Source organism: Netta rufina, assembly GCF_964035555.1.
Source record: "Netta rufina genome assembly, chromosome: 3".
NCBI lineage: Eukaryota > Metazoa > Chordata > Aves > Anseriformes > Anatidae > Netta > Netta rufina.
Genome location: NC_140125.1, coordinates 20,779,221 through 20,803,865, shown reverse-complemented (window position 1 = coordinate 20,803,865; position 24,645 = coordinate 20,779,221). Strand labels below are relative to the sequence as shown.

At 41.7% G+C, this 24,645-nt stretch overlaps 1 protein-coding gene across 2 annotated transcripts in view; it reads left to right on the top strand.

The window, feature by feature from the left end:
• The first annotated feature begins 8,400 nt into the window (after positions 1–8,400).
• Positions 8,401–24,645, top strand: part of PTPN14 (protein tyrosine phosphatase non-receptor type 14) — a 113,965-nt gene continuing 97,720 nt past the window's right edge. For both annotated transcript variants that reach the window (XM_084284705.1, XM_084284704.1), the window contains exon 1: positions 8,401–8,788. The gene's annotated coding sequence lies outside the window, so the exon portion shown is untranslated. The remainder of the gene's footprint in view (positions 8,789–24,645) is intronic.

The following is a 24,645-nucleotide window of genomic DNA, read 5'->3' as shown; positions in this document are numbered from 1 at the left end:
TGGGCCAGGCTCTTCACATCTGACGTGGTTGTAACTTCTCAGCTTTTCTGTCAGGCACTGGAGAGGCAAAAGCTCTGCCAGGCTGCCAGTGAAAGAAAAGAAAGACAGATCTTTTCCTTTAGCCTCACCCAAACCCCACCCTGTGCTAAGTGATGCGTCTTGCCTCCGGAAAATGAAATTTTCCATCTCTGCCAATGCAAGTAGGTAACTGAGAAGTTAGCAGTTTTGGTGTTAGTACTGGAGTGACAAGGTTAAGCCTGCACCAATAAACCCCAGCAAGCAACTGTTGTAAACTACAGTGCTTGATTGCTCATATACCTTTGTTTTAACTTTATTCTTCATAGGATCATGTTTCTCAACAGAACCCATACTCTATTCAGTGATCAGAATGAATACAAAGGCACCATTAGGATGCATAGAGAGCCTTAACACCTTTTGTTAACTATCTAGTTTTAAGCTCTCTGAAAAGGCTGAACTGACCTAAACATATTTTTTTACAGTTAATTAAGAAAACCAGAGACCACAGCATAGCACAAATGATAAACTACAGCTTTGTTCACAAAGGGAATGGAGCATTTCTCTAGTGAGAAGAACTACAGCATTTCCTACCTCCTGAGGGAAACTGCTACTGAAGTGCTCAAAGTGACACCAGTGCTTGGGATGGATGTGCTAGTGGCTAGAATTCCTAAAGCTGCTCTGTTTGGTGATCGCATCACTTGTGTAGCCTACTAAACACCAGTGGGTAGGTTTCCGAGGACTGCAGAGGTGACTGAGGTTAGCTGGCTTGTCTGAGGTGACACGGTGAATCACATCCAGGTGCTGGACAGGAACCCATGGGTGCGGCTCCAAGGCAGTTTAAAACACCTCAAGGCGATGTTGCCACATTCCTGCACTCCCTCCTGTTCCCCACCATGGCTTTGGTGCTCATCTGAGCTGCTAGGAGAGATGGTTAAGTGGATGAAGAGTGTAATGCTAGCCAAGGACCTTTCTGGTAGCATCAGCCTGTACACAGCTTGGGGCTCCGAACTGCTGCACTGTGCAATCGGGTAAGTGCCTGATCCAGCTCAACAGATAGAGCAGGGATATGCAGGTGAGAGCGGGCAGGACTGTGGTGACAACTTAGATCAGTCAAAATATTACATATCAAGACCCTAAGTTCCTGTGCTCTTATCCCTAACCCCTCACATAAATGATATCAAGAATTATTTTTTTCCATAGTAAATGCATTCGTCAGAACTTGTGTGTTTTGCTGGGATAATACTATTTTACAGCTTCTGCTTTCATTTAAGTTTCTCTTGCATACTAAGAGCAATTACTCTGAATAAGTTTCATCAAAGGAAAATATTCTCTGAACTTTGCACAGGATGTAGTGTTACTGTGATTTTTTATAGTCTACAAACCTCTGCAGCAGTGATATCTTCTGAATTTAAAGCTGCTGAGCTGCTACACAGATGAGCACAGATTGTGCTCATTAGCACAAGCAATAGTAAACTTATTTAGCCATATAAACAATTGAAAATGAAGGGGAGTGTTAGTTGTTTAATGTTTGTTAGTATATTGGAAGGGTGGAGGAAGAAAGCAAACAGATAAAAGAAATGCTAATTAAAGTGCACACATACTGTCTTGACCTGAACAACTGTGATTTACAGCTATTGCGGTGCTGTTACAGTAGTGAAAAGGTATTTATGCCTTTCCTCCCTGTTCTAAAACCATTCTCTGCAAGAGACTGAATACATCCATTAGCATAACACTTAGAGAACTAATGTGCACATATATGAAGAAAATGATAAATAATTGCAGCAATTACATTACGATATGACACATCAAATCCGTATTGTCTAGGGCTTCTAATTACCAGTTACTGAGCTGTAAATAAGATTGGAACTCTTTTCTTTTTTGTCTTAGTGGTGAATTCCCTCTTTTTATATAATTCTGCTGCCACCTAGAAATGGCAATACCAAGCAAATCTTTCATGCTACAGACAGTAAACTTAAAAATATATTAATTGTACTATCAAATTGTGCAATATCTTACAGGCAAGTAGTAATCAGGTTTCAGGGGGCATCGGCAAGACAGGATTCTATTTCCTTTATGGCTCACTCCTCCCTGACTTTCATGGGTCCATGAATTGTACCTCCCTTGGCCCCTGTTTTTGTTAGGATTTTATTCTTAAATGTACTCAGGTACACCTACTCCAAGTATCATTTTGTTCAAGCAAAAAAAAAATGATTAAGAAAAACTATAGTATACAAACTGCACTATACTAACTGCACTATATAAACTAAAAGGCATTCACCTTTCATAGCCATCTCTGCCGCATTCCATCTTTAACCCTCGCTTTTCTTCTTTAGTGAGGCACGTGGAAATTATATGCTGACATGTATATTACCTCTTTCTCTTGTTGGGACTCTCTAGATCAGTTTTTCTTTGGTTAATCTTCAGTAATTTCCTCTCTTTATCCTCTTTAACTCTTTTCTTCAGTTTTTTTTTTTTTTTTTTTTTTTTCCAATTTCTTATTTCTGTTTTCCTTAAAGGCAGCTCTCACCATGATAGGTGGCCCTCATCTGCCAGATTGCCTTCAAAAGTCTGAGTTTTCCTTCTTCACCAACTCTTTTGTCCTCTCAAGTTCTTGATCATTTGTCATGGCTGTCCTTGCTGTGTCTAATCTCCGTTTGAACATCCTGTTCCCATGAACTACCTACATTAAAGCCTTGAGCCTATACTCTGTTTCTCTTTTGTTATGGCTTATACATATGTGTGTGTATATATATATATATATATATATATATATAACCTTTATTTAAATATACATAAAAAACTTCTGTACTACTTTTATGTAGTTATTATCTGAAAATCTGTACTTGTTTTCTATTGTGTTCATCTACTGCTCAAATCTTTTATCAGTGAAACAATTAAGAATGTCACTTTACAGAGTTCATGACAAACTAACCAGAGCAGTTCTTAGCCTCTGCCTATCTTAATGCTGTCTCTAAAATCTTCCAATGTTTTCCTGTTAAAAGGCTGACGAGATAAGAGAAAAGTATGCCTTTATCTTACACACATCTTAACCACCTCAGCATTACTTCTGCCATTTTTGCAGGCAAGTTCTAGGGTGACTGAAAACTCGCTCAGCTAATTGCAGTGGGAAACCCATCTCAAACAACGAACCACACGCAGTAGTGATCCAATAGAATAAATAAATATGCAAGGAGAAGATGACAGCATGCTACATTTCAATGACTTCAGTTATCAGTTGATCTTCTTACCTCTTCCAAGTCTAAATCTCAACAGTTTTACTGGTATTTCTCATGCCATTTTTGTATTAATTCTTTACAGGAAAATGTTAGTGTGAATTTTAAATTTTTCCAGGGTATAGAATGTATCGTGAAATGATAGCACAGAAAATAATTTTATATGCATCTCTCAACACTCTAAAATTACTCTGACAGGAAACTTTTTCTGAGTGAGTTTCAACCAAAAAAGTAAGAATGAGTATTAGGGCTTTGTTAGAAACAATACATAGTATTTAAAAAGCTGAAGTACACATAGCTGAAGCATTATTCTTTAACAGAGCTCTTTGCTGTTGATTTCAGAAAGTCTTAAAATTCAGAGTCTTACAGTACTCTCATATACAAGCATGATCTTGTGCCCATTTCACAGAGATAGCAAACAATAATGGCTCAATTAAAGTTACACAAGTTTGTGAGAGTCCCAAAAACAGACTCAAGATTATGACAATAGCTCTTTGCTTTCTCAAGAAACCATTTATCCTGGAGTGGCAATTAAATATTTTCAGACCTGTGTGACCACAATCAGACATCCAAATCCATGCCGAGACACATAAATAAAGATTACAATTATCAGAAGAGAGCAGCAGGTAAAATATCTACAAATCAGTTGCGTATGCTGACTTCTAGGCATGCTGCTAAGTCCCATGGACTTACAAAAGAACTGAAGCTACACATCTGTAATAAATTACATCGAAGGACTGGGTCCTAAAGCTATAAGCTGATAATTTTTGATAGGCGATTGATTGCTTTTATTTATACCTGCTGTAGACTTGCTCTCCCGCCATTCAGGCAGATGTTATATGCACGTATAGAGTGTATTACATAACAGAGCAGCAAATTATGTACTTAGGTTTATCATAATAATCCTAAATTAGTTAAATGAACTTCTGTTAAAAGTTAGTCATTTTATTTTATTTTACTTTACTTTTTTTTCCTCAGGAGACCACGTTGTCAGAAATCTGAAGACCTAATAGCCATTTTAAATGATATATCTAAAAGTACTCAAATTGCTAAACAGTGATAATGGAAAAAATGTCACTCATTCAGTCCTAAAAATTAGACTGTTTTAGCTTGGAGAACAGAAACAGATGCATAGAGAGATACATTGCTTATGTCAATCCCATTTGGAGTGCTTACAACCATGGAATCAAAAGTTCATTATTTCACTGACAGATGCTAAAAGTTTTTAATTTTACGACTCTTACTGAAGAGCTAAAAACAGGCACAGGTATTCAGTAAGTCCTCAGGCAGACTATAAGCAAACTAGAATATTCAACACAGCATAGTTTATTTGCACAGATAATCAACCAAGACTTTTTCTGGTCTACAAAACTGGGTGCTGGCTTGCTTGTGATAAGCTGTAGAGTACTACAACATGTTAGCTCATGCTTGGTGGCAACAGGTTTGTTTTCCAAGATTGCGTAATCCAAATTCCTTTTCTAAGAGATGACTTTGAGAAGCTCTATTAAATGGAATAATTAATGAGAGCAGAGAATACTACAGAAGTAAACTTTTTTTTTTTTTTTTTTTTTTTTCCTTGTGGTAAGCTTCAAACATTAAAAGTATGTTTATAAAGAACAAATATGATTTTAGGAATGGGAATTTATACTCATGTACTACGTGTCTGCTTATGTTACAATCAGGTCAGTGTACCCAGCTGTTGCACATGACAGAGATTTTAGGAACACAGTTAGGGTCACATTTACAATACAAATTGGGAATGTGTTGCAACTGCATTCTTTGATTTGATTGTAATGTAGATGACTGTAGGGCTAATTAAACATCATCTGCTGTTCACAGGAGAAACCACCAGCTGTTGCTTAAGCACAGTTTAAAGACAGTTTTATACAAAACAGGTTATGACATGGTTTCACCAACCAACAAGGACTGAGATTTTTCCATGTTATAACAAGACTCAAGAATTGCTCTAGCCTCAGTTTAAACACATTCAAAATATGTTTAATACAGGTCTTGCTAGCAAGGTGCTAAGACACTTCAAATTGAATTGCACATGACTCTTCGGGTAACATCGACATCATAAAAGTCTACTGTATTTTGACCCACATAAAATCAATTTTCCCCTGCTGATAGTTAACCATTTGGTCAAGCTGAATGGTGCTGGGCTAAAACTTTTCAGAAGGGTTTCGAGACAACATTCAAGCCTGTCAAATCCGTTCATTGGACTTTTTTTTTTTTTTTAAGTAATGCCTATCTCCTATAGAGTGCTTTCATCTGCAAATCAAAATGCACTTTCTTAAGATCACTATCATTAGCTCAATTTTCAGAGAAGAAAACTACGGTACAGGGATGTGCTGCTACATGCCCAAGATCTCACAGAAGACTAGTAGCTAAGGTAGCTGAGGTGCAGTCCTATGTCAATATTTTTTTCCCCATCTACTCTACCATTCCATAGAGCGTCTTGGTATAATAATCCCATTGAAATTGTAGAAGGAACCAATATAAAAATTAACTTACACCAGGGCAGAGGTAATGTTTTGGAGGTAAATTCCATAAATCATTATAGTAAGTCAATAGTCTCTAAATATTATTTAGAATTTTCACCTTTTCAGCAAATAATAATAATAATCATCATCATCATAATGCTGTAACATGATCCCCTAGAAGACAATATATAATCCAGCCTACAGATGGCTGATAGAAGATTAACCTGTCAGTTTTCTGGACAAATATGAACAAGTATAGAGGTTTGGAAACAATTGAATGATTTGTATCATCTGAACACGGTATTCCTGAAGCAGCATGAGAAACACCTAAATTTCCATATTTTATGAAACCATTCCCCAAGAAGCAGGTGGGAACTCTCTGTTTTAACCAGAGTTATATGTTCCTAGCAGCTCTTGGAAAAAAAGGTTCAAGGTATCAACAGTCCTGGAAAGGGACAGTGGCACCAACATAACAAACTTCCTTATAGAAGATTCCACGCAGTAACTGACTATGATGTCTGCAAAATTCTGTATTTCTAAAGCACCTACTGCTGCAGTCTGAGAGTTTCATATAGACATTAATCATTGTGTTAAGTACTCTCATGAAAAAAGTAATGGTCTTCAGTATTCCAAGTTTCAGAAGCTTCTCTTGGTTGGTAACTTTGAAACACATTTCATTTTGCTGAGTCTATTGAGCTGACCTTTTAGTAAAAGCTATTGCTGACAAATAACGTTTATTTATTTTGACTGTTTTTATTTCTTCTAGGGAACTGCACTGCTGATAGCCGATACAGAAAATCTCCCCTCCAGAACTTTCACCTGTCAGCACGTTTATGCTTCTTCTAACATTATTTCAAGTGAAGGTAACTGAATAAGTTTTCTTCAAATGCAGGGAGACCTGTGAGAGTAAAAGTGACTGGCTGCTAAACCACAAGTTCAACTGGAAGACTCCAGGCAGCCAGCACACCACATTGAGGCATAGCTGCAAAAGTCAATCTTTACTGTCTTAAAAAACAAAGACCTTATACCTCCCACAGTGTGGGGAGAGCCTGAAAGGAGCCTAACAAGTTCAGCCTTAGTTTTGAAGCATGCTACCCTCTCATGCAACCTTCCACTCACTAGGAAGAAGCCGTTTACTGGCACAAAGTTGAACCGCAAAAAATTCAGAGCACAGCAGCTCTATGCTCCATCTTATCATCGCATTCTGACACCCGATGTTGCTTCCAGATTGCTACTCATAGTTCTGTATCTATATGTGGTCAAGTATAATTCAAGCTGAAATCTTAAATGGTGTCACTTCTCAGTGCCTCGGTGTAGCTATACGTAAAATGGGGATAATTACTTACTTCATTAAGGTGTGGTGTTTGTAAAATGTTTGAGAGTCTTAGATGAAAAGGACTTTCCTTGCAAAATGTAATTATAATAATATTATGCCAGAGGTAAGGCATAGGCCTGTGATTCCACATACGGTATTTAAATACAATTACTTATCTATCAAAATCAAGAATCTGTACTATTTCTCCCTCTCTCAGCTCCTGATCCTCTTACCATTATTAATCCGAGTGAGCCGGACTCCAATGAATCTGCTCACATATTGCTTAAGTGTACAAGTAGCAGAAATACTCAGCAACTCAGAAAGAGCATCACTCCTCATTTATCACTATTTTTCATATATTTAGCATTTGTTAAAATCTTTAAGTTCTTTTGTCACAGCTTTAGCGTGCCTCCATTTGACATTTCTACAGGTGCCCGCTGGTAACAGTATTCCTGTACGCTTTCGGGCACATGGATAATTTTACACAAATGTAACGTAACACAGAAATAATTGCAAATTGGCCACCAGCGATGACAAGCAAGAGTGTGTGCGCATCATTTCCAACAATCACACCACCCAAGCCCACTGTGCTCCATTCAACGCCTCCAGGTAGCCCCAGCCTTCGTGAGGGCGCTGCTTGTTTCCCCAGCCCCTTGGCATGTTCTCTTGAAGCAGGCATTGGGAATTCTTGACTGGGTTGGGAAGCCTTGACCGTGTTGGGAAGCCTTGAGTGTTTTGGGAAGTCTTGATCACGTTGGGAGGCCGTGACTGCGTCAGGAGGCCATACTCAGTTTGGGAAGCGATGCCCATTTTGGGAGGCCGTTCCCGTGCCTGCCAAGCACCGGGCACCCTTCCTGCTTCAAAGCAGCACCACGTCTTACCCACCCCGCTCCCCAGCCCAGCTCGATGCCCCCACAGCAGCCCCTCTCCCGCAGCCCTCTCCCTGCCTTGCGGGGAGCCGCAGGCATGGGGGGCTCGGCGGGGAGCAGCCGCCCTGTGCCCGAGGCCAGGCTGCGGGCGAGGGGCACCCAGCTGCCCCGGGGGGGGACACACAGGAGCACCGAGGGCCCGTCCCGGCCGGTCCCTGCCGGCCCGGGGAGGCGGAGCAGGGGCGGGGAGGCGCCGCGGGCCGGCCCCAAACCCTGAGCGCTGCCCGCGCCCGGGGAGGACTGCTCGGGGCAGCCGCCCCCATTGGCAGCGGCGTGCGCCCTCCTCTTCCTCCCTCCTCTTCCCTCCTCCGGGGGGGGCTTCAGCCCTCCTCTTTCCTAAAGGAGGAGGAGGAGGAGGGGGGGGAGAGAGAGTCTTTAAAAAAAATTAAAAGAAAAAGAAATCCCAAGTCGTGTCCCCGACGTCTCAGCGGCCGCCCCACATTCCTGGCATTCCTGCGCCGTGACTCCCCGCACCGCGCCGCCCCAGCCCCAGCCCCGGCCCCGGCCCCAGCCCCAGCCCCAGCCCCAGCCCCGCCGCCTCCGGCTCGCCCCCGCGGGCCGCCCGTCCCCGCCCTGCCGCCTGCCTCCTTCCCTCCTTGCCTGCCTCCTTCCCTGCCTCCCTGCCCGCCTCCCTCCGTCCCGCACCCCGCGGGCGGCAGCAGGAGCTCCGGGCGCCGCCGCCGCCCCGCCGAACTTCCCCGCCGTGGCCGGGCCGGGGCGGCGGGAGCGGCTTCTCCCTGCCCAGCGCCCCGGGGAGCGGCCCCGCCGCTGCTCCCCGCCCGCAGCCGCGGAGCCGGAGCCGCCCAGCAGGTAAGGAGCCGAGGGCTCGGGGCTCAGCACCGCCTCGGGAGCGGCCCGGCTGGGCGGCAGGGCTCGGGGGGCAGCCGGCGGCGCAGCCGGGCTCGGCCGGGGGGCGCTCGGCGCTGCGCGGTGCCCGCCGCTCCCCCCCACCCCCGCCGCCCTGCCGCGGCCTTTGTTGCTCGGGGAGGGGGTCCCGGAGCCCGGTCCCGGTGCTTTCAGCCCCCCCTTTTTTTTGGTGTGTGTGCGGCTGCCGTGGCGAGCATCCGTCCCTCCAGCCGGCTGTGCCCGCTGCGGTGCAACGTGCTGCCGCCCAGAAAGTTTTCTTGGGGGTTTTTGGCACCTAGCCTGGTGCTGGAGTTGGGAGGCATACCTCTACCTGAAGCTGCTGCTTTATATATTTATATATATATATAAAATACATATACATATATATTTTTCCCTTAAACTCTGTAGATAACCACTGCCGGCTTGGGTTATTCTAGAAATGCTGCTAGGTGCCGGAACCCCTCGGAGTTGGGGGAGCATGCCTCTAAAATGGCTCCCCCCCATCACACGCTGCCACCTGCCAACCTCTGTATCACGAGGGGTTTTTTGGGGGGAGACAGCCCTGATGGGGCTGCTCAGCTGTCCAGGGGTGTCGTGGCACGCAGGTGACAGCCCTCGTGCTTGCCCTCGAGGGTCCGTAGCTGACATCCAGCCCTCGTTACGGGGCACAGCATTAAGCGTGTGTTATGTTATAGGAATGTAAGTAAGCTGTAGGCCCCGTGCTGCTGTTGGCAGGACTTTCTTCAACTCCTCTCGGTTTCTTCGGGAGGCTGTGCCAGAGCTGCTTACAGGCAGAGGGCACTTGTGTGTATCTAATGGGTCGCGATACAAAAGTTGGGAGCTCTGTGAAACTTAGGGCTGAAAGAACGGCCCGTCAGCTGAAAGGCGGTCCCCAAAATCTGTGGTAGAGCCTTTCCGCCGTGGCATTCGTGTGCAACAAGCTTGAGAGCAGGACTGGCAGCGTGCGGTCTCGGAGGATGCAGTGGTGCAGACCAAGGCCAGGGGGAGGGCTGCAGGGCTGATCTGTGAGCAAATTGAGGTTTTGTGTCTGCTTTGGACAAACAGTTTTAAGCAGGCCTTTTATATGCTTCTGTAAGAGGAGCAGTGTTGGTCGTGGGGGTTAATTAGCAATCAGTGTTAATGCTGATGCCTGACTGCTCTCCTGGTCGTTCTTGTCCAGCAGAAGCCCGTGAGTCAGTTATCGCAACATAGGCATGGAATGGCTTTCTATGAAAAAAATCTGCTCCTGCACACTTAGAAAATTGTTTTGGCCACCGGTGGCTCTTCCAATCTTAAATAAAGTATTCATTATTATTAATAATAATAAAAAAGTTACCTACCTACTTCTGGTAACTGTGCTGTTTCCTTTTTCTCTGTTTGCTTGGTACCACTACAGCCAAAGGGCCTGCTCATCATTGTTTCCTCTCATATCCAGCAAGGCTGTGTTTGATTAAATGGTACTCAAGTAGCTCATTTTAATTTGGATTTAATTTTAGCATAGGTGTGTGCAGTGTGAGAAGTGAACTTTAACTGCAGCTCCTCAGCTGCAAGCAAGTCCTTCCCTGTTGCAAGGGTTAGCCAGCTGAGAGGGGGTTATAAACTGCTGGTGATGTGCAAATCATAGCAAGTTCTCAGGAGATGTTGCTGCTCAGGGGCTTATAGGTCTTAGTCCTGCAAAGACTCACCCGTGTGCTCTAATTCATCCTCACAAATACAGCTTTTGAAACCATGGAATTTCTTTTATATATGTAATGATAAACATGTATGCAAGTCTTTGCAGGAGCTAGGCTATAATATTTAGTATGTAATATATTTGTGTATGTGTATCCAGCTCAATTACAAGGAGACTTTGATAAAAGCTTAATTTTTATGCAGAGCAGGTGCTGTAAAAGTCTTTTTGATGTCCATCACGAGCACAGCGCGCCTTGGCCTGTTGTCCTCTGTGGAGTTCCAGAAGAGGAGATTGGTACTGCGCTGTGCCACTGGTCCTTCTGCAAGGAATCTGCACAAAATTCTCTGAAATTTTTGTCTGAAAAGCGAGTGCAGTCTGTCCTGCGGGGTGCCCAGCTTCTGCTCAGGGCTCCTGCACACCCTTATGATTTGTGCGCAGTGAGCTTGGAGCTGACAAGGTGACCTACGAGATGACATCTCGCATGCTCTGCTGGGATGGGGCTCCTCATAAATGTCAGAATAGGCCTTGGAGCAGGAGCTCTTCCCATGACTCTTCCCCTGTCCTCTTTCTTTTGGCAAGTATGAGGGAGTGGGGAGAACTCTGGAGTCTGCAAGGACTGAGTTGAATGTTCAAGTGTTGGAAAGCTGATGTTAGGTGCTTGATGGGAGTTTTGTTGACTCCGTCTTCATCCCTTTCATGAAATAGTGGAAATTGATTTAGACAGGTTTATACTGCATCTTTACTTTTGGTTTGTGCACGTTATCAGGATGCTTGTTTCACACCTTGTACTTTGGTATGTAAGAAATAAAGGAATCAATAAAACAATACTTCTAAGGCAGCATGGTTGAGATATTTTTCTTCTGAACTGATGAGCATGATTTCCACTACATCTGTTGCTGTTTTTTATTTGTTAACAAATACAATTGAACATTTTTTAAACACTTCATGAATTCAGGGATGGCTTTGTGTGAAGGATCAAAGGATTAGGAGCATTTAATTTTGTCATCTTCAACTTTCAGTGCATACTATCGTGGAATTTAGCTTAGTCTTAGGGAACTACCAAAATGAGATGGTTGTCAAATGAAGGTAATGTGACTATGCAAATGCAGTCAATGCCTTCTGAGCAATATTGATTGGTATTTTTGGCTTTAGATGCAGGGGAAAGTACATAAGTCTTCAAGAATGCTCTTCAAAGCATTTCTCAAGGTCAGACTTATCAATGCTAGAAGTGTCGTCTGTGATTAAGGGTGCAAGACTATGATGCAGCACGAAGTATGGGAAAGAAGCATGCACATTTGTTTTAAAATATGTTTTCTGCTATCATTGCTATCATAATAAGTAGTTGTACATGTTATAATTAGCTATAAATGAACAGCTTCTCAAAAAAAACTAGGAAGATACAACCTAAGAGACTACAAACTTAGTATTAATTAAGCATGAATTTAACTGATACTGAGAGGGCTTTCTAAACAAAGGATTTTTCCACAGGGAAAAGATGTGTGAAATGTTCAGTGAGTGATATTCTGGAGAGAACACTGTCCTACAACCCCGGTGTAGTGTTCTGTATTGTGGGGCATTCTTGTGTTTTGCTAATGTAAGGAGTTTAGATACCAAGCTTTGCTCAACACCATGCAAGACTTTCTGAAGTTGCAACTCTGTTTCCTAGTTCTCAAAGAATGTACTTTTCCTGTTTATTTCACCGGTACCTAGCTGAAATGATCTCCTTTATGACTAAGAATACATCTCTTTTTTTTTTTTTTTTTTTTTTTTTTTTTTTTTTTTTGTCAGTAAACCTTAAATTACCATGTGATGTAGAAACAACTCTGAAAAGAGGGTGGTGAACATGTATGTTGGTGATCTAATAAACTAGATGAATGATGGTGTGCCAAAACTTGCTAATGATGCAAAAGTATTTGGATTAGGCAAGATTGAAGAAGACTGGAAAGGGAATCCAAGAAAGCTGGGTAAAAGGGAAGCACAGCAGATGATGTTGATAAATTCAAGAATATGCATGTTGGAGGTAATAATAATCAAGTTACTTGTTCATGTTACTGGATTGTAAATTAACTATATATTAAGGTGGGGAGAAAGACTTTAACAGTATTTTATTTGAACCTGTGCACCTCCTTAATGCTTAGCATCAGGCAGAAAAAAACGACCGCAGTTGTTGTGAAATGCTGTGTTAATAACGCGAAGGAGGTTATTAAACCAGTGTTCAAATTCACCTGGAATACTGTATTCATGATCTCCTATCAAAGGAAAGAGATTGAAAAATATTCATATGAAGTTGAACTGAAAATATGAGTGTAACTTTGTGTCAATGCTATCACTTAGAGGAGGTAGGATATATATGTGCAAAATACTTATTTGATATTAATAAGTGATAATTACCCTTTGGTACAATGCATTGACTAGGTGTAAAGTGTAGTTTGAAAGGCAGCATATAAAATACAGCTAAATCGTTATGTACTTTTTAAATACAAATAACAGTAATGCTTACTGTTGAAGGAGAACATATAAACCAACAGCCTAGTAGGATAAAAAAGAAAAATGAACTGTTTGTAGGGATGGGAGGAACAGTTACAGCTACAGCTGAAGGGATGTTAACTATGGTGCTCCAGGGCATAAATCAACCATTATCTGACAGGGATTAAGAAATTTCCCTTAGGACAGATCATGCTACAAGTGTCTGGTGTGATGTTTCTTATGTCTTTTGGAGACGTAGGGTAAGCTGCTGCTAGGAACAGGGTAATGGATTCCCGTGCTCCACTGTGGTGGCTCTAGTTAAAGGCAGTGCAGGTGGAATTGAAATACTGTGCTTTTGTGTATGATCAGGATTCACAGAAAGCTTGTTTGTGACTTTAACTCTTTCATAAAAATGAAGCATGTTTTAATGTGTTGAGGCATGCTCTGCTGTGGCCGGGGCTGTTTTAGGGAAGAACATAAATGTCAGTCAGGCTTCATTTGAGGAGCACTGCTATTAGTTACTAGTCAATTCAGTTATCTGATGATCAGCAATTTCTAGTATGTGCTTTAATGGACAGAGAAGACTTTCCAATTGATGTATTTATTGCAAATATTTCTACATTCTTCAACTGAATGACTGTCACAGTCAGACAGATGACTAACACTGGGACCAGTTTCAGAATGTAGCTAGGTCTTGTGTAACTCAGTGAGTGGGCCTTTCAAAGAAAATATAGTCAAATGGTAGTGTACCGACTGCTGTGGAATTCTTGCACATCTATAGGCTGCAAATGTTACTTTTGCAAAAGACAAAGTGGGGAAAAAATTAGTAGCAGGCAGTGTGACCCATCTAAAAATCAACTCATGTAGGCAGATTAGTGTCTGTGCGGTGTTAACACAGATAAGCTTTGTCTACAGAAATTTCAGAAAACTACACTGTGACTCAAAGGATAAAAAACATGGTTTTCTGCAACTTTTAGGTGACCTGACCAACCAGAATGAGCTGCCTTGCTGGCTGTCTGGCAGCTCTCTACAAAATATTAGGAACGGATTTTCTGACTTCCCCATTGAAATGGCCCAAGCTACTTGGATGATGGTCTCGTGCTGCCTTTCTGAACTTGGAAAGCAAGGTGAATGGAAATAGCTTGTGAAGGTACAAGAAAGTTGATGTCCTTTGGGACTCCATCAGTTCAAGGCGTAGCTACCCAGTGGACACTGGTCGGGCCTTCACCTGGGGTCGGTTGGCTGGGTAGGAGAAGTGTGAGGTTACCAGTAGTTGCTTTAACTTGCGTTTGTGCAATTCTGTCGTGTTTTTACAACTGACAAAATACTTTGCATTCCTCGGGTTTTTTAGATTAGCTCTTATCATGGAACTCCCTCTTTTGAGAGGAGGCATTCACTACCTTGTAGATAAAATGCCTTTAGCTTTTTATTGATGATGTTAATTGAGCTAGGTTTTTGGACAAGCCTGGGCAAAATCAGGGGGCTTTGCCCATCAGAGATTCAACTCATAGGAGCCAGATCCTGTCTTTGAGATCCTGTGTACATGACATTTTCATCAAGACCCCTTCCCTCAGTGCTTTCATTTATTCTTTCAGTGCAAAACTGTATCCCACTTGTAGTGGAAACCCCACAATTTCTGTGTATGCGATATGCAGCGCTTACCTCAGATCCTTTAAAGGTGCGGCAATGTGTAAAGGGATTTCTACACAAAACTTCGGGCCTGTTTTTCACCAGGATGGAGGGACAGAAGAAGGAAAAGTAATATATTCACTGGCCTAACTTGTCACATGTTGAAGTTCAGTAAATTTTCTGATGCTTTTAGTGGGAACAGGCCTTGAAAGTCCTGCCCCAAATATATAAAAGAGAGATTTCTGAGAAAATCTGCACTCTTCCTTAAGAGTTTTCCAAAATACTTCGTGTGAGCAGAACTGCCACAAGATGAAGAATGCAGATGATCAGCTGATAAGTTTATTTCAAAGGTCCTGGAAAAGGGGCACCTGAAATAATAGTAACTATTAGTATAGTTTTTTCTTTCTTGCTTGCTTGGCATACTTTAAAGGGAGTTAGAGCTACAAGGTTGTCTGGATGTTTGTTTGTATTCTTCATAGTGTTGTGAAGATTCAGTCTGTTTCAGAAAATGCTTTGGTCACTTTACCAGGAAAGCAGTTGGCTGCTAACTTAAGGGGATGGCTAATGCAGTCTTTTGCTGGTAGACAGAAATATTAGCAGAGCTTCAAGAGCTCTGGTAGTTTCAAACTGGAGAGTAGACAAGGCAAGTTTCTGCTTACAAAATAAACATGTCATGTAGACATATTTGAGTGTAGGTCCTGTGATTCCTTGCAACTTAGCCAAGACTGTTGTGGGAATCTGTGATAGCAGAGAATGCTAAATCACACTATTGCTACTTACATGCTGCTGCTTCCCACTTTGTTGTGGTTCTTTCTGAGAATAGAGAAGAGCAGTGACAGAGTTGTCTTGCAAGTTTTCTTCCATGTGTCCATGTTTCCCTGGATAGCTTGGTGCCTTAAAATGCATTTGTGCCTAGTTTGAAATTTATGAACTGTAGGAAAAAAAAAATAATAAAAAAGAAAGAGAAAAAAACTCTTTGCTTTTGTAGGGTATGTTTTTGTGCGACTCTTCACTGCTGAAAGGGTACATGGTTGGTCTGGGTAGGGTTTGCTTTCAGAAGACATGAAACCTTGCCTAATGGTGTCCCAGTTGTTCCTTCTGATGCACAAATGGGTTTATACAAGGAAATCGATATATTCTTACAGTTTTCCTAGAGCCTGACTTAGGTATGAAGCTCGTTACCCATGTACTAATTAATCTGTCAAAATGTCTAAAAAGGGCTGGGTATGCTTAAGAAACAGTCAGGCATTTCACTACTGTAAGTCAGCAGTGTCAGCTTCTGTTGATGCTATGTAAGGTTTCTTTCCTACTTAAGTATTTACACCTAGTGTTACAATACAAGTTTGTTCATATGGAGCTGTACTTTCATGTTAGCCTTATGTGTTTAGTGTAGTTGACAAGTACCGCTAACTCTCTGCATGCTGCTGTGAAATGTTGCACTTCTTTCCACCCCCTCCAGAGTACTACTTTAAAATATTCGTGAGCGGCAAGACTGTGAGCTTGCCTGAGCTTACTTCTGACAGTAAGTTCTGTGCAAATAAATTGTTATATGAGTGGGGTATTCAGCTTACTTCAGAAAATACTGTCCACTGTTAAATCCCTCTGAATTTTGCTTTCTTTATGCTTATATTAGTGTTGACTTACGATGTTGGTTTTTTTTAACCTTGGGTGGAAGCAGAAGAAATATACTTCCTAGTCTCTTCATGATGTATGTTTCAGTCAAACAGAGCAATGAAGGCTATGACAGTGACAGCAAAGGAAACCCTCAATTATTCAGGTAGTTTCTTAGAATGGAGAAATGGGGTGGTGGATGGTTGTCTTGAACAGGCTGCTCACCACAGCCTGAGAGCGCTGTGGCCACAGTTTTGAGAATGTAATGTGTGTTGATTTTGTTGAGTGCCTTTAAGAGAAGTTAAAACAGGGGAATGAAAATAAAATAATATTTAAAATTTCAGTGTTGAAAAATACCCTTCTTTGGTAATAGAGTGATTGTATGAGATTAAGACAGAATCTAGACTGTTTACCATGAAAAACTTCTGATAATGAGCCATATGATTTATTATATTAATTTCTCAAGAATACCAAGAACTTTGCTGTGGGGACAATCTTAAAATAGACAGTCCACTGGAGCATTTGGTGAAAGATTTAAGTCTCTGTGAGAAAAAATGTACAGTGCTCTAGCTTTATGATGGTAGAATCACAGAACGCTCTCAATGAGTTCCCCCAGCCTGCACTTATGGCTGGAATTGCCCTGATGCAGGTGCAACACCTTGCACTTGGACTTGTTGAACCTTGTGAGGTTAATGTGGACCAAGTTTGTCCAGGTCCCTTTGGACAAGCTCACCTCCTTTGCAATATTTTGTACTTCTTTACGTGTACTTTGATATGCACTTGATTTGCTTTATCCTGAGATAATTGACAGGCCATGTATCTGCTCCCCCATTTATATTCTCGCCCTGTCAATGATGGTCTTGGGTTGTGGTGCCCAAGCCAGGTTGATTCAAGCTGTGCTGGTGCTTGTAGAATGGTTTCATCAGTACCGTATGCATCAGCGGGTCTAAATGCAGCGTGCATTAAGCAAGGTGCTAAACCGATCCCATGGAGATGGGAACTGTGCATGATGACTTGAATGCAGATATTTCTTGCTGGTGTCTCACTGAGTTATTTTGCTGGCATGCATGGCTATCTTCGTGTGCAGAGGTCAAAGCTAAAGGAATTTGACCAGCCTAACAAACCGACAGTGCTGGATGTCAAATGCTCACTGCAGTGTAAGGGACTGTGCAAAGTGCCAAACAGCAAAGAGTCTGTTCTGAATAATGTTGTCAAGGTCGGATGTTTGAAGTCTTTATGTAGCAAACCTTCACCTGTTAGGAAAAGAGACTGAAGCTTTTTTTGTTTGTTTATTTGTTTTAAACACGGTATCTCTCTTACCCCATCATGGTAGGGAAATACAGAAAGATTTATAACATGACTTGGATGCTGTAGTTCTGTCAGCCAGTGAAAACCATTAATTTGTATCTTCCCAAACGTGACCAGGTTTATTGCAGGCCATGTGTGACTGCATCATGTGCTGCCCATCTCTGTACCTGTTGTTGCATTTGGCATTGGAAAAACAGTGACTTGACTTGTCCATAAACTATCTAAACTTTCTTTCTGCAGTTTTGGTGTATCAAGAGTTAAAAATGTGTGCATGACATGGTCGCTCTGTATGTCGGAGAATTTGACAAGTTGAAATCAACTGCGGTATTTGTCTGCATGTATTTTCCTTGAAGGCTGTGTGTTAAGTCTCCCGTGTTATGTTTTTGGTAGTCAGTGTACTTCCATCCCTTCTTGACGGAAGGACCATGGCAGTGAGTGGTAGCTCTGAGAAGCCGATGGAAGTGTGCACAGAAGACATTATCAAGAATGTGGAAGCACTTTGTGTACCAAGTTTATGTAAACATAGATGCCTTAGCTTGCCAACAGCGAGAACTTTACAAGGACAAGCTCTAAGGTCAAAGGAAATTAAAAACAAAAGGACGCCCAATTGCTGTGTCTGGTAGGACTGAACACTGATTGTTCTCTCCTTGTCCTGCCAGGATCGTGATGATAACTGTGTTTTATTTCCTCTCACCAGGTAGGCCATAAGGCGTAGTTACTGAGACTTGGTTAGTTTAAATTCAGATCTTTTCCTGGAGATAGTTGTGGAGTGGCATAATTAGATAAAAGTGGCTTGGAGTCTTATGCAAGAGAAGCCAGTGCAATCCTTAAGTTATGTTCTAGGAGAAGGGAAAAATGCAATTCAGTTATTCAGGACTGCAGTAAATGTATTTGGTACCTCATACATCTGACACGTCTGGGAAGGTGGCATCATGATAAGCCCCAAGCAGGAAGCCCAGCCGGTGAGCATGGCATCCCAAAGCCTCTGACCGGTGCTTATCGGCCCCACTGCTGCCAGCACGACCAGCAGCCCTGCTGACCAAAGCAGAACATTCGCACGAGCAGAGGTTTGCAGGATCAGGACATCCATTTGTAAGAGGAAATTGCATTTCCAAAGGTGAGCACATGAGAGCAGTCAGTAACTCTTGGCACTCGTTGTAAAGTCAGGCGCTGTTATGTTGAACCTGGAGGTTCATTAGTTACAAAGGCAATTGCTAGGATTTAAAACAAAAAGCTCTAGCAGAAAGATTGATGTGCTTAACATGAGTTCCTTTCGCATACTTTTTAGCCGTGTCTGGGAATAAGTAAACACCTCAAATAATCTCTGGTTTTGTCATCTCTTTGGTAGTGCGCTTGCTTCCTGTGTTATGAAAGGCATCATTAGATTAGCTGTGTTTAAGCTTCCTGTCTCACTGTTTTTTTTCCATTATTTTTACAATCTCTTTCAGAAGGCACCGGTATAATATTTCTGTAATGAAGGTTTTACTTTAATTATATATTTTCAGGTTGAGATTTTTTTTCCTCTCCGCGTTCTTCACTTTCTCTAAAATAACTTCCTAACTGATGCTTTCTCTGATTTTCTGTTTAATGGCATGTGCTATTGTAATAACATACAGGCTGAGAAAAATAATACTACTTCTGTCTAGAACCGGTGTTCTTTGGTAATTTGTACAAAAAGCTAAATGGCCTGTTTATCCGTATAGCTTCTTGTTCCTTCTCTGTGAAGTCCTACTTTTAAAGTATTATTATTTTTTGGTGTGGTGTATGTGCTGCAAGAGCAGTGTCCTTCACTGTGCCAGAGCCTGATGACTTCAGTTTCCAGGAGTCAAAAGAGAGCAGGTCCTCAACGTATTGCATCAAAGTGTGGGTATTTTGGTGGATTGTTTTCAGTTTGTTAGATGTCTGCTTATCGGGAAGAAGGGTAAACTCACCTGTGTGATAGCTTTGGTTCGACAATACAAATCCTGTGAACTGTGTTGTTTACTTGCTCTAACCAGCCACTCTGTTACTTTTCTTGGCATTTCGTGGGGAAAGTGCTTTTGTTTGATTGATAACCCTTTGTCTGTGAACTTTGTTTGAAAAAATAAGTATGTGACGTGCACAGTGTCATGTTTGGCTCAAATCTAGGGTGGCATTTTGGAGACCTTCTGGCTTCTGTTAATAAAACAAGTAGGAGATTTCTGTTAGTTACTGTGAAAGCAGCAAACCTGACTTCAAAAGGTGAGAATTCTTTGATTCCATGTTTTCAACTTTTAGCATCTGCCTGCAGGTGAGGGACAAAGTAGGAAGCGGGCTGAACTCTTCTAATCTTGAAATATATGTTTTAGCATAGTCTCGTTTTAGCATAATCTCATACTGTTAAGCTTGAAAAATCTGGACACTGAGTATAACTGTGCTGGATTTCAGATGCAGTTGCTTACTTATCAAAGCAAAAGGTACATCTAGATAGGAGGCTTTAAAGCAAAAAGCAAGATAGACTTTTCATAATTGTGTGGTGAGATCTCCTCTGGGATGTTCTCGCATTCTTTAGACCACGGGCAGACATTTTGTCATTGGTGTGTATCCTGCTCAGCCATTTGCTTCTCTCCCTTATGCATAAGTCTTATTTTCTGTCTAAAAGTGCTGTTAGTGAAGGGCTTTTTCTGATGGGTTTCCCTTGCTGCTGTGGCAGACTCTGGGTCCAGGTTCAGGTATGGGTCTGGGGGTTCTGGGTCTGGTTTCAGGTATGTTCCAAATACATTCTTTTTCTTTTCATGATAACTTTGGAGATGAGATGATCTTTATTTCTAGTGGACCTCTGTATGTGTGTAAGGCCATTTCTAATAATAGATGCTGTTTGCTTGTCAGGGTGTGTATTTGCCTATAATGTTTGTGAGTTTGCAATCCTCAGTGTAAGGAAGGAGTGAAGTAACAGGTGAATATGAAGGTCCTTAGGCTTGTATTTAGGTCTTACCACCCTGCTTAGAGTTGTTTGGTTTGGCAAATGCAGCTGCTGCCTTGCCAATTGATGTTTCTGTAAGGATTTCACATCAACTTGTGTGTTACCGCTATCTAACAGGAATTAGCTCCTTTTGTGTTTTTATATTTAAATATAGTACTAAGCTTGGGAATTTGCAGGATCAAGTCTTCAGATTTATTTATTTATTTATTTTTTTCATATTCCATTTTTTTGGGATGCCAGATAGAATGCAGTGAACCCAGAAACTAATTATTACTTGACATTTTCCATGGCCTCTGTTTCTTTCTTTGTGAAGTCATTGCTTCATTTATTAAATCATTTAGGCTCTTTCAGAATATGACACCTGTGGCAGAGTTAAACAGAAGAGTTTGCACCAGTTTGTCACGAGCATTCATGTTAATCCACTAACTTAATTCTGCTGTGGCAGCTGCACTATGGTGTAAAATCTTGATCTTATTTCATAATGAGGCTTCTCCTTTGCACTTCCTGTCATTTAATTTATTTGCCTCTTAGAACCAGGTATTATTTTAGCAAATGACAGATTTATATTTTTAATTTTTTGTCTATGGCCACAGGACAAGTAGCTTCTTTCTTTCACTTGAAAGCCAGCTTCAAGGGCATCCTAATTGATTGCTTTCACTCAGTTGCTGATGTTATGCTCTTCATTTGAGCGTCATTGTCTTGGTAGTAATTAAACAAAAGCCCAGTTAAGTCTCATGCTGTACTCGGGAAGTAGCTCGCCAGAATTTGACAGGTGAACAAAGGAAGTTCCATTGACAAATTTCTTCAGAGGAAGATGTCTCAGTGGAGGTCTGTAAAGCAGTGCATGTGATTTTAGCCGTGTAGCAGCTATCACTTTTAAATTATTTTAGATCTGTGGCTAATTCTTCTGCTCTGAAGATGTGAATGAGAGCTTGAGAGCTAATTTCCATCCAGCGTCAATGTGAGTGTAAATCTATAAAGAGTCACTTTAAGAGTGGAAAGAGGAAAATGAATTAGAGCAATGTTTTTTTTCCAACTGTGTCTCGCATGGCTCTTGGCATTCACCCTGCTGAAGAAAGTGGCTTGAGAAAGGTGGGGAAGGGAAAAAGATGCCTGGGGAGGAGAAGAGCCTGCTTTAACAGAGCTTTTTAGAATAATTAAGGGACCGCTCTATTATTGCATGAAAACTTGTCAAATGTTAGAAGCAGAATTTCAGACGGGTCCTCAGCTTTCTCTCCTGTACTGTTAACTTCTTTTAGTAGCCACAGCTCTGTCTCACTGTATATCAAAACCAAGACAGTAATTGTCGATGGTTCCAAGTATGTGTGTACATTGTTATGTTTGATTTCCACTGAGCCATAAACACTCTTTGTCCTTTGCCTTTTACTAGCTATTGGCTTGGCTATTCCTTGTGGACAGGAAAGCTGTGTTTAATGCTTTGTAAAGTGGCCATCAGTTCCTTGCTTTTATCTCCATTCAGCATAAATTATTTTCAGCAAGGCCACAGAGCTGTTTTGGCCAAGATTTTCAGGTGTCCCTTGTGGAGAGCTATTTCAGGGTAAAGGCTTAATCTTACTTTCTTCCCCTTCTCTCTATTTCATTTCTCCTTGAAGAATACTGATCCTGCATGATTGGAGCCCATGGTTGGTCTCCACCCTCTTTCATGGCTTTTTTTTTTTTTTTTGTTGGCTTTTTCATAATTAACCCGCAACTGGATAGACTGAAGCATATTCTTTTGCCCTTAAGCTTGGAAACTTGGTGTGCGCTGCAACTGCAATATTTCTAAGGGGAAATTCAGCCTCTAATTATCAAATTAGATGCACATTCTGGTTCTTTGGCATGACTTTACTTCTGCCCATCTGTTAGGTTGGCTCTTTGCCCTCTCCGAAAGTAGACTACCAGTCCTAGCTGAGCAGAGGAGCCAACCAAAGATGGGTTAAGAGAGGCAGCCCGCAGAACGCTTTATGTTAAATCCCGCTTGCCAAAAGCTCTTCCTGTTTGCAAACAATGTCAGCTTAAGCCCATATGCTTCATTACATGGGATGACATCTGTGCAGACAGATGCAGGCATGTCAATACAAATGACATTTGATAAGGAAGGGCATATGTTATGAAACCAGACACCACGATGGGTTTAAGACCTTGTCTTTACTGCACGCGTGCATGGAAATATAGAGCGCTTCTGTGCTCTGCTGAGAGAGAGCATTCCTCAGTCAGGGTCGGACCTTTGGAGCACATCGGTGTTGCAGGTTTCTGCTAGGTGTAACAGCAGCCGTACGATTCAGTTGTTGAGAGTTATTAGCCTGGATCAGTGTTTGGCTTTGGTACTTGTAACTTGCATTGAGAGTCCAGCAGTTTGCACAGTGTAACAAAACATGTTTGGGTAATGCCAATGAAGGAGGTTCTGTTGTGGGCTGTCGTATTGAAAGATTGCAATGCTATCTTCCAAAAATACCTTCAAGGAAATTCACATATTTGGTTTTCAGAAATACATGATTTGAATGCGAATTTTACATGTCTGGGTACACGAGATCCTTAAAAAGCTCATCTTTTAGAATAATTTGTTTGTCCCTTTGCTAGGCTGTGCTGCTTTTTCACCAGAGGTGAGGTTTCTGTCTAAAACTACTTTTCTCAATTACCTCTGCTCTTTGGATTTACAGTGTGAGCATTGCATTTAAAAACTAGAAAATAATTTTAGTTATTGGAGGCTTCAAAGAGATACCATCGGGTGAAGATCCAGTTATAGCTCTCTTAAGCCAACTTCCACATTCTAAACCTGTCTGAGCCAGTGTCACTTACATGTATTTTTCTACTCCAGCAATGCTTTCTGTTGTTACTGTGCCTATGGTATAGCAGCATACATACAAATAAGGGACTTGGGGTTGTACTTGGAGCCTTTCAGACCAACGAAGTCAAAGAAGTGATGCAGAGCCATGCAGCTGGCAGAGGAGAGGGGAGAGCAAGCAGTGATCCTTGCACTGCGACCAGGGAAGGTCAGTAAATGGTTCTGAAGGTGGCTCCAGAGTGGTTCAATTTCCCTCTGCTGCCACATCCAGAAATCCCTAGGTTACGTTTAGTAATTTTGAAGTAAGGCAGAGCATTTACTGGTAATGCAGACAGAACTGGCCTCAATCACAACAGCACCAAATAGGAGGGCGGATTCGGACTCTGAAGGAAAATTAGCACTCTTTGTGTTCTCCAGATTAAGCTTTGTATAAACTGAATCATAGCAAACCAAAGAAAAGGCATTTTAAGTGTTTTTGCTTTGATTTCTATGGTCAGCAAGGTATAAATTGCAGCAAGTCCAGGCAAAACATTTTGATGCTGAGGTGTAATGTAGAGAAATATTTGTGATATTCACAGGCGAGTTGATTTCATTTTATTGGGTAGTAGTGTAGAAACAATGTTAACTTAGTGTATTTAATTAAAAAAATACACTGAGTAAATATATTCTGTTGGAGGTCTGGAGCACAAAAAAAACCACACCTGTGTAGTATAATTGTAGAGGGTAGGTGACTTCAGTTTTTCATTCACTGGGATTTATTTTTGCAGCATTTCATGGAGTGGTGACTCTCATTCCTTGCTCGCTTAAGGTCAGTGCTACATTTACTAATTGAAAGAGCTCCGGGAGCATGTATAGCTGTTAAGTGCTCAGGCTGAATGTGGTTAGTTGAATTTGTAGCATCGTGGTGGGGAAGCCAGTCTGGAGGAAGAGGATTTCCTTAATCATACTGATACAGTCACTTTCACTACAGAGCATTTTTCTGCACTTCCAGGATGGTTTCACTTCCAGTTTGGATTAGAGAAAGGAATTCTATAAAGCCTTGAGGACTGTTGGTTTCTCTAGTTGGTTGGGGTTATTAAGAAACTTTTGAGTATTTCTTTCTATCCCTTTTCTCTCTTGGTTGCTTCATCTGTAATAGAGGGTTAATAATAATATCCTGTCCCTCCCCCAAGTGCTCCATCGCCATGGTAGAAGAAATACTGTCAGTGTTAGGTATTAGTCATGTTGTGCTCGTTAACTCTTTCCTTAAAGTGCTTCCATCCCAAATCACTCCCCTGTTTCATTTCAAACCTGATTTAGGAGCTGCATGACAGGATTTCTGATAGCTGTCCAGACTAGATAAAAATTCAGTGCAAGTTACTTGGATTAAATTGTAGAGACTGAGGTGTGTATTGGCATTTCTTCTCTCA